The sequence below is a fragment of the Arachis ipaensis genome, chromosome B07 (assembly GCF_000816755.2).
Source record: "Arachis ipaensis cultivar K30076 chromosome B07, Araip1.1, whole genome shotgun sequence".
Taxonomy (NCBI): domain Eukaryota; kingdom Viridiplantae; phylum Streptophyta; class Magnoliopsida; order Fabales; family Fabaceae; genus Arachis; species Arachis ipaensis.
Genome location: NC_029791.2, coordinates 83,954,233 through 83,963,346, shown reverse-complemented (window position 1 = coordinate 83,963,346; position 9,114 = coordinate 83,954,233). Strand labels below are relative to the sequence as shown.

Below are 9,114 nucleotides of genomic sequence, written 5' to 3'. Positions count from 1 at the left end.
TCATGCTTAGTTTGACTTGTGAGCCAAGAAACGTTAATTTCCAGCAAGTTTAAGGTGAGAAATCCCTTCTTAACATGCTGAGTAAGATTCAATTAGTTGAGGGTTTGTGGATTTAAAGTTGTTCTTAATGTGATTTAGGAGGAAAAATTGCTTAAGGACCACCTGAGAGTATAACCGAATTTGGAGCAGCAAAACCAGGTAGGGTTTGACAAAATTAATCTTGATTAATTGTGTTTGACACTACAACAAATAAGGCTTTTCGCAACGGTCAAAAACCGTTGCCGTAGATTGAAAAACCGTTCCCAAAACTTTAGGCAACGCTTTGGCAACGGTTTTTGACCTGTGGTATATGCGGCCGTTACCAATGCTCAAAGGCAACGGTTTTTTACCTAAGACAACGGTAACAGAAATACCGTTGCCACAGTTAGTGGCATAGACAATGGTTTTGACGGAAAATTTTAAACAACGGTTTTCATCCGTTACTCAATAAGCACCGATTTTAAACTGTTGTGGTTTTATTATTCACATAGCCAACGGTTTTAAACCGTTACCGTTGGTGCCAAGTTTCGGCAACGGTTTTAAAACCATTGCCAGTTTATAGACATCTAGGACAACGGTTTTAAAGTGTTACCGTTGATGTCATGTTTCGGCAACGGTTTTGATACCATTGCCATTTAATAGTCATCTAAGACAACGGTTTTAAAGCGTTACCGTTGGAGTCGTATTTTGGCAATGATTTTATTATGTAGTCATCTTTGATTTCAGTTTTTTTTAATTATTTAGTTTCAATAAATAATCTAAACTATTTGAATCTAGTCACTAAAGAAAATAATTGAACATTTCCCATCAAATTTAACTTATAAAAGTTGTTGTAAGATTTATAATATCATCTAAGTTTGCAAAAAATATAATAACGAAAGAGAGTTGAAATAGCTAAGTAGCAAATAGTCATCATGTCCACAAATATTATTTGCTAGTAAGAATAAAATACATGTGTACATTTCCAGATACTTTCTAAAAGAAACAAGACTAAAGTTCTCACTTGAACATATTCCCAAATGGCTTCTTTATCTTTAATCCCCTTCCAATTTGTGTAAATTAATGGACAAAAATCTGAATTCCTAGCCACTGTGCCCAAAAATTTGCTCAAGTTGTTTACAGCTTCATCAGTAGGACCAATTGCCTCTCCTTCAATATCTAGAGTAATTTCTTCTCTATCTTTTAACTATCTTGCATGAATCTTCAAGCATTGTGTAGGTCCTCGTGTTTTCTTCACTGTTGTCTCTATACAAAGATACTAATTATATACCATCCCTCTTATTGATTTATAAGATATTTAATTGAAAAAAAAGAACAAATTAAAGTAACCTATTGAGTTAAATTTGGTCACGAAACAAAACTAAAGTAACAAATTACCAAATTCAATTCACAAATTGGAATTCAATTAACACAAATTTTTAGAAATTTTGGCAGCATTCTGGCAGTAAATAGGACATTTCTGAATTTAAACAAACAGCGGAATCAACCCATATGAACTCACTAAAATCAAATCAGCACTAATCAGGATCAATTTATATGAATTAAATGGCAGCAAGCAAAAAATGGCAATCAGCAGCAAGGATAAAGCAAGGCATGACATCAGCCATTAACAAGGATAAAGCAGCACCATACAATTTGAAACAAAACTGCAACAACCATCATTTGTCAATTAAAACAGCTCAGAAAACTATTCATTCCAGGCATCAGTAGCAACCAAAAAATTCAACCTAAATCCACTACAAATCAGATATAACTTCCTAACCACCTATAATCCACTAAGCATGCATAACTAAACTGGCTAATCTAACAAAAACTGAACAAACTAATTAAACTAAGAAAATGTAATTAGGGAAAAAATTGACAACCTACAGAAGAAGCAGAAATAGAAAATGGCAAGGGGAGGGAGAATGGAGGCAGAGTAGTGTCGACATAATAAGGCAAGGGGAGGGAGAATGAATGGCAATCAGCAGCAATATAAAAATTAGCATAATAAGGCCATCATCATCATTGCTCAATCAAAACAAGGCATGAAATCAGCCATTAACAAGGATAAAACAGCACTATACAATTTGAAACCGTTCATTCAAGGCATCAGCAGCAACCAAAAAGTTCAACCTAAATCCACTACAAATCAGATATAACTTCCTAACCACCTATAATCCACTAAGCATGCATAACTAAACTGGCTAATCTAACAAAAACTGAACAAACTAATTAAACTAAGAAAATGTAATTAGGGAAAAATTGATTAAAATACTCCCGTGCGCACGCGCACACACCTCACACAAAACAAATCACACACTCATCTCACCCAAAACTCAATCTCCACACATCCAATATCCATTGAAAACCATAATCTCTTCCTATTCTCTTCAAGCATCTTATCCAGATCTTTCCTCTCTTTTCTAGCTTGTTCCTGCACCATATAAAGAATCCCTAACCAAATGAAGACATTGTCTTTTCTTAAGTTTTGAAATCATACATGTATCATAAAGATGATACGAGACCAGAAAAACAAAAAGAAAACTAATTAGGACCTCAACCTGCTTTTCTAGAAGAAGATACTACATACTATTATTGTTATTAGGCACAGAACATAGCAGTGATGATAAATCATGCAAATAGTGGTTCGGCATTTGTGTTGACGACATTTTAAGGCCAGAGATGTTCACATGATAGATGATCATCAAGAAAGGGGAAGTGTTGTGTTGTGTCAGAGAAAACGTCCCACTTTTTTAATTGACTCTCGTCTGCTTTGAGAATTTTATGTGCCAGTGGGGGTGTAGAGGGACATCATCCAATTGTCTTTACAAACAACATGTGACTTGTGCTATGCATTCATCCAATTTAGTACTGCCTAAGCATCAAATCTTACACCAATTTCACAAAACAGATGGAACAAAAGTAATAATAATAAATATACAAGATTGCAACACTAACCTTGGATTTTCGTTGAGTGGTTTAAAGAAATATGCCATATTTTAAGAACATTAAGCAAATTTAGATACAACAACAAAACCTTCTCATACTAGATAGGTTGGTCCCTAATTTTCATATGCAAATGGCAAAGTAATATATTGGTCAAGCTTTTCACAGACACACTTTCAGTATAGTTTCCTGATGATTGATAATGTTAAGGAGTGAAGATAGTGAAAGAGATAGTTATTTATATAAGAAGGTTCAGTATTAATCTAGAATTAAACCTGAAAATAGCATTTCTTGTGTAATTTGATTAATATAGGACACTGAAAGGGATTCATTTAAGGATGAGTAATTTGAACATATTTTAAAGATACTCAAAGGTACCAAGATTACTACAGAATTTATTCACACTAAAACAATTGTTAAAAATATGACAATCTTAGTGCTTGAAACTCTCTCGCACTATAATACTATATATATGATCCAATTAACTCTGTAGGCATTCTAAAATTAAAACTATTAAACTTTAAAAATAAATCCCCTACCTCAGAGTGTTGAACTAGTAGGAATTAATTGCGATGAACCCCTTTTTCTTAATCCATGGCAACAGCAGCAACATTTCCGATCACTTTTCAGCAGTAGCAGCGGCACTGGAGCAGGGAAAAGGCAGGGCAGTTCAGACCAACGGCTCCAGCAACCTCCTCTGGCAAGTTCTGTCCCTTTCTCCATCGTTGTTTTTTATCGCAGTGAACCATTAGTAGCAGACGTTGAAATTATTTTTATTGGTATTGTTTAATTTGTATAATTATTTAAATAATATTAGAAAATTGTTGTTTCATAAACAATTGTTGTAATGGTTGTAAAACCGTTTTTTAAAATAGTCAAAGAGAACGGTTTTATTTTGTTAGTATAGCGTAATGAAAATTTGACTTCAACAGCAACACTGTAAAAACCGTTGTCTAAGACCATCTAATAGAACGGTTTTAAAGTGTAGCATTTTGGCAACTTATGCGTTTCTTTTGTACAATTATTTAAACAACAATAAAAAACCGTTGCTTAAATACAAATCATGGTAACGGTTATAAAACCGTTCTTTAAAGTAGTCAAAGAGAACGGTTTTAATTTGTTGCTATAAAATAATGAAAAATTGAATTCAACAGTAACACTATAAAAAACCGTTGTCTAAACCTATCTAAGAGAACGGTTTTAAGGCGTTACAAAATTTGGCGTTGCTAAAGGCCATATTTGTTGTAGTGTGAGTTGTGTGATTATGATATAGTTTGGCTGTGCTTGAAATTGATGATTTATATGAGTGATTCTTGTTGAAAATTTGATGAAAATTTGATGAAATTTGATGAAATTCAAGCTATGAATTTGTGTTCTTGTAAGCCATTGACGAGAGGAACTTTTGCGTGGTCTATAAAATTGCGGATAAATCCTCGTTGCAAGTAAAGTTTCTAAACCTTCAAAAATCCCTTCGTACAAACGTTTTGGTTTTCACAAGTAACAAACCCCTAAATAAATTGATAACCGAAGTATTTAAACCTCGGCTTGTCTTCTCAAGGAATTGCAGGGAGGTGTTCTTATTATTGGTTATGAGTTGTAAATTGGGGTTTTGGATCAAGGTAAAAAGTATGTTGAATGACAAGTAAAATAAAATAATAATAACTGTAAAATAAACTCTTGGCAGGGTATAAGAACTGGAAGTCCTATCCTAGTTATCCTTATCGATTGTGATGAGAATGGATTTTTCTCCCACTTTGTTATCCTCTAACTATGAAGGTAAGTTAAGTGGACAAATTAATTCGAATCCTCAAGTCCCAGTCTTTCCTTTGAGTTATTGAGTCTCGAAGTAATTCTTGAAGAATTCCAATTTTCAATCAACAATGAGTTTGATAACTCAAGAGTTACCAATGACTCAACCAAAGCCAAAAGGGAAAAATCCAAATTATTTATATAAATAAAAGAAAGCAATCATAAGTCTGAAATACCTCAAAATATATTAAATAGAAAATCAATCTAAACATAGAGAGTCATAAACAAAATTGAGAAAAGAAATAAAAGAACATTGAACCTGGGATTGAGAGTCACTCCTAAAACTTATAGAAATCCTAAATCCTAAATCCTAAGAGAGAGGAGAGAACCTCTCTCTCTAAAAACTACATATAAATCCTAATAATTGTGAAAATGAAAGCCTGTTTATGAATGGATGCATTCCCCCACTTTATAGCCTCTAATCTGTGTTTTCTGGGCCGCAAACTGGGTCAGAAACAGCCCATAATTCGCTGGTTGCGAATTCGAACACGCTGATTTTCGTCACTGCGACAAGGCCGCATGGAGCATGCGATCGCATCGCCTAGCGTCATGGAAACTATGACACACTATATATCAAATCGAAGCCCTGGACGTTTTCTTTCCAACGCAACTAGAACCGTGCCGTTTGGACCTCTGTAGCTAAAGTTATAGCTGTTTGTGTGCGAAGAGGTCAGGCTAGACAGCTTAGCAATTTCTCCAACTTCTTGTATTCCTTCCACTTTTGCATGCTTTCTTTCCATCCTTTGAGCCATTCTTGCCCTGTAATCTCTGAAATCATTTAACACACATATCAAGGCATCTAATGGTAATAAGAGAGGATTTAAACATAGGGAACTTAAGGCCAAAGAAACATGTTTTCAATCAAAGCACATAATTAGGAAGGCAAATGTAAAACCATGCAAATAGTATAAATAAGTGGGTAAAGAGCTGATAAAATCTACTTAATTAAGCACAAGATAAACCATAAAATAGTGGTTTATCAACCTCCCCACACTTAAACATTAGCATGTCCTCATGCTAAGCTCAAGAGAAGCTATAAAGGTGTGAAGAGGAATGGTAGAATGCATGAAATGTTATGAATAAGTGGGTAAAGAGTTGATAAAATCTACTTAATTAAGCACAAGATAAACCATAAAATAGTGGTTTATCAACCTCCCCACACTTAAACATTAGCATGTCCTCATGCTAAGCTCAAGAGAAGCTATAAAGGTGTGAAGAGGAATGGTAGAATGCATGAAATGTAACCTATCTGTATGAATGCAACTACATGCAGAATGTTTCTACCTACTTGGTTAAAAGCAAACAAGTTCACCAAGACAAATACAAACCAATTTTCACTAATTCAAATCGTACAATAAAAAGCAAGTAAACATGTAAGAAGACAGCTCATGAAAGCAGGGAATATAGAATCAAGCCTTGAACCCTCACTGGTAGTGTATATCACTCTAGTCTCTCAAGTGTATAGGGTAATTCACTCTACTCTTTTCTAATCATGCTTTCTAAACTTTGTTCTTCATCTAACCAATCAACAAATATTTAATGTACCAATGCAAACATCATGAGGTCTTTTCAAGGTTGTAATGGGGCTAAGGTAAGGGTAAAGGTATATGTATATGGCTAAGTGAGCTTTATAAATTGAATCTTTAATTAACCTAAGCTTTCACCTAACATACATATACTCTATATGACTCTAGAATCATGCCTAGCTACCCATAGTCTTCACTTTTGCATTACATACTCATGTATCAATTTTTCTTTAGTTTTATCACATATGCATTGATCTTTTATTAACTTAATATTCGGATAATTTTGTCCCCTTATTTATTTATTTATATTATATATATTTTTTTCTCTTTTTCTTTTTTCTTTCTTTTTTTTAGAGAGACATAAAAACTAGAATAACATATCAATGCATATGGAAATTTTTTTTAATTTTCTGTTTTACATGAGTAGGTACCCAAATTTTCTAATATTCAAAATTAGAAACATGATACATTCCCTTATTAACCCAAGTTCTCACAGTTTCCCCACACTTAATTGTTGCACAATCCCTATCTTAAGCTAACCAAAGATTCAATTGGGATATTTAATTGTTTTTCTTCTTAAGGCTAGTGATATGGTAAAATACAGAACAAATAGGAATTAAAAGGCTCAAAGTGGCTGACAAGGGTGATTTAAAGGGTAGGTTTATTTGGGATAAGTGAGCTAAAATCAAACAATGGCCTTAATCATATGCAAGCATGTAAATACACTAAATAATGGACATATAGATTGGAACAAAATATAGATTACAATCATAGAGAAGGAAACACACAAGAATAAAATATTTATGATTAAATAATGTAACCATATAAATAAGCTCAAAATCTCACAGGTTGTGTGTTCTTTGGCTCAAAAACCATGTTCCAAATACAACTTCAAACAAGTTTTAACATAAAAAATTTTTTCAATTTAAATTAGTGAAATTTTTCAAAGATAGGGTCTTACAAAGAAATTTATTACTTTAACCAAGTAGTAACTAAGTGCACAAAATCAAATAAACATGCAATCAAATATGCAGATGCAACAATTAACAAAGAAAATAAAATATTGGTGTTGAAAAGAAGGTAACTAACCCCTGGAAGTCGGTATCGACCTCCCCACACATAAAGATTGCACCGTCCTCGGTGCATGCTGAGATGTGCAGGTGGACGGGTTGTTCCAACTGATGCTTTTCTCATCAAGGAATGTGCGTAGGAACTTGTTTGTCTCTCCCATGTAAACGTCTTCCGGTTCTCTTCCTGGTGGCCATCCTGAAAGAAAAAGAGAAGGAAAGTAACCCAAAGCAAAGATAGAAAACAGATAAAACATGGGTTGGTTAATGCCAAAAATGAGGGTCTCAATTAAATGGTAGCTACAACATGCAAGTGAGAAAACAATAGAAGCATATGGCATACTAGTGGTGCAAAATTTTGCAACAATGAGGGAGAGATTGTAGGTAAGGAGAGATAATATAAATTCATGTCAATGTAAAAGTAATACTGGTATAAAAGATTGGCATTGATATAAATAATATTACCGATCCAGAATAAAACAAGTCACTAAGCACCCAAAATAATTTAGGAGAAGATGCAACAGTTAAATAAGAAAATTTGAACACCAAAGGAAAAATAATGAATTTAGAAAAGAAAATAAAAATATGTACAAAATTAAAATGTAATGAATGAAATATGCAAATAAATTAAGTAAAAATAAAATGAAAGATAAGAAGAATGAGAAGGGAAAGGAGGGAAGAAGAAGTAAGGAAGAAAGGAGATAGAAGCAATTAGGATTAGAAAAGAAAAGATAAGATAATTGGCACTGATCTGGATAGGTTGTGTGACGTTGGCGACGCGGTCATGTGGGTGACGCGGACGCGTGGAGCGTGATAAGGTTGGGTGACGCGGACGCGTGGGGCACGCGATTGCATGACTCGATTTGTGCTAGTAGTGCGAGTGCAGCCTCGCGGTCGCACAACTCTCTGTTCAAAACTTAGTATTTCCAAAATCCAGGGTGACGCGGTATGACGCGGACGCGTGGGTGACGCATTCGCGTGGCAGGGCTTGTGCTGCTAGCACGGGTCCAGCCCAATTCCAACTCAACTTTCAGCCATACACCCTTTTTACGTCGATTTACAGGGCCACGCGGTCGCGTGGGTGACTCGGACGCGTGGGGAAGCTATTTTGCAAATGAGGCGGCCGCATCAGCGACGCGGTCGCGTGGATCAATTTGTGCCATTAGCGCGCCTCCAGCCACGCTTTCGCGTGACTCTCTGTTCAACCTCATTTTCTTCCAAACGCACATACAACGCGGACGCGTCGGCGACGCTATCGCGTCGCGTGCGAAAATCTTTTTTTTTTTTATGAAATTTTGCAGTATGCAATATACATTGCTAATGTAGATGCTATGAAAACTTCCAGGTTCAATGAAAATAAAATAAAATAAAATAAAAATAAACAACACGAAATAAAATTGAAAAACGACGATCATACCATGGTGGGTTGTCTCCCACCCAGCACTTTTAGTTAAAGTCCTTAAGTTGGACATTTGGTGAGCTCCCTGTTATGGTGGCTTGTGCTTGAACTCATCCAGAAATTTCCAACATTGTTTGTATCTCCAGTAACCTCCGGGGTCCCAAACTAGGCATGTAAAGCCCTTAAGGATCTTCAAACAGGCTCCTGGGGTGACAAATGTCAGAGCAGATTCCAGGATCCCAAATCTTGCTTTTACACTCATTTTTGTTGGGATCTGCGTTTTTCCAGCTGGGTGATAAGTAATTTGAATTCTCACTGCAGCTACCAAACAGCTTCCTAAACCCAT

General features: G+C 35.1%; 2 long non-coding RNA genes across 2 annotated transcripts; both read right to left on the bottom strand.

Annotated features, from left to right (window-relative positions):
• Positions 925-3,723, bottom strand: LOC110264257. The gene is made up of 2 exons (XR_002350067.1): positions 3,507-3,723; positions 925-1,284 (listed from the first exon to the last, which is right to left on the bottom strand). It is a non-coding gene; the product is annotated as an uncharacterized LOC110264257 (long non-coding RNA).
• On the bottom strand, positions 2,251-3,377 carry LOC110264256. The gene is made up of 2 exons (XR_002350066.1): positions 2,771-3,377; positions 2,251-2,455 (listed from the first exon to the last, which is right to left on the bottom strand). It is a non-coding gene; the product is annotated as an uncharacterized LOC110264256 (long non-coding RNA).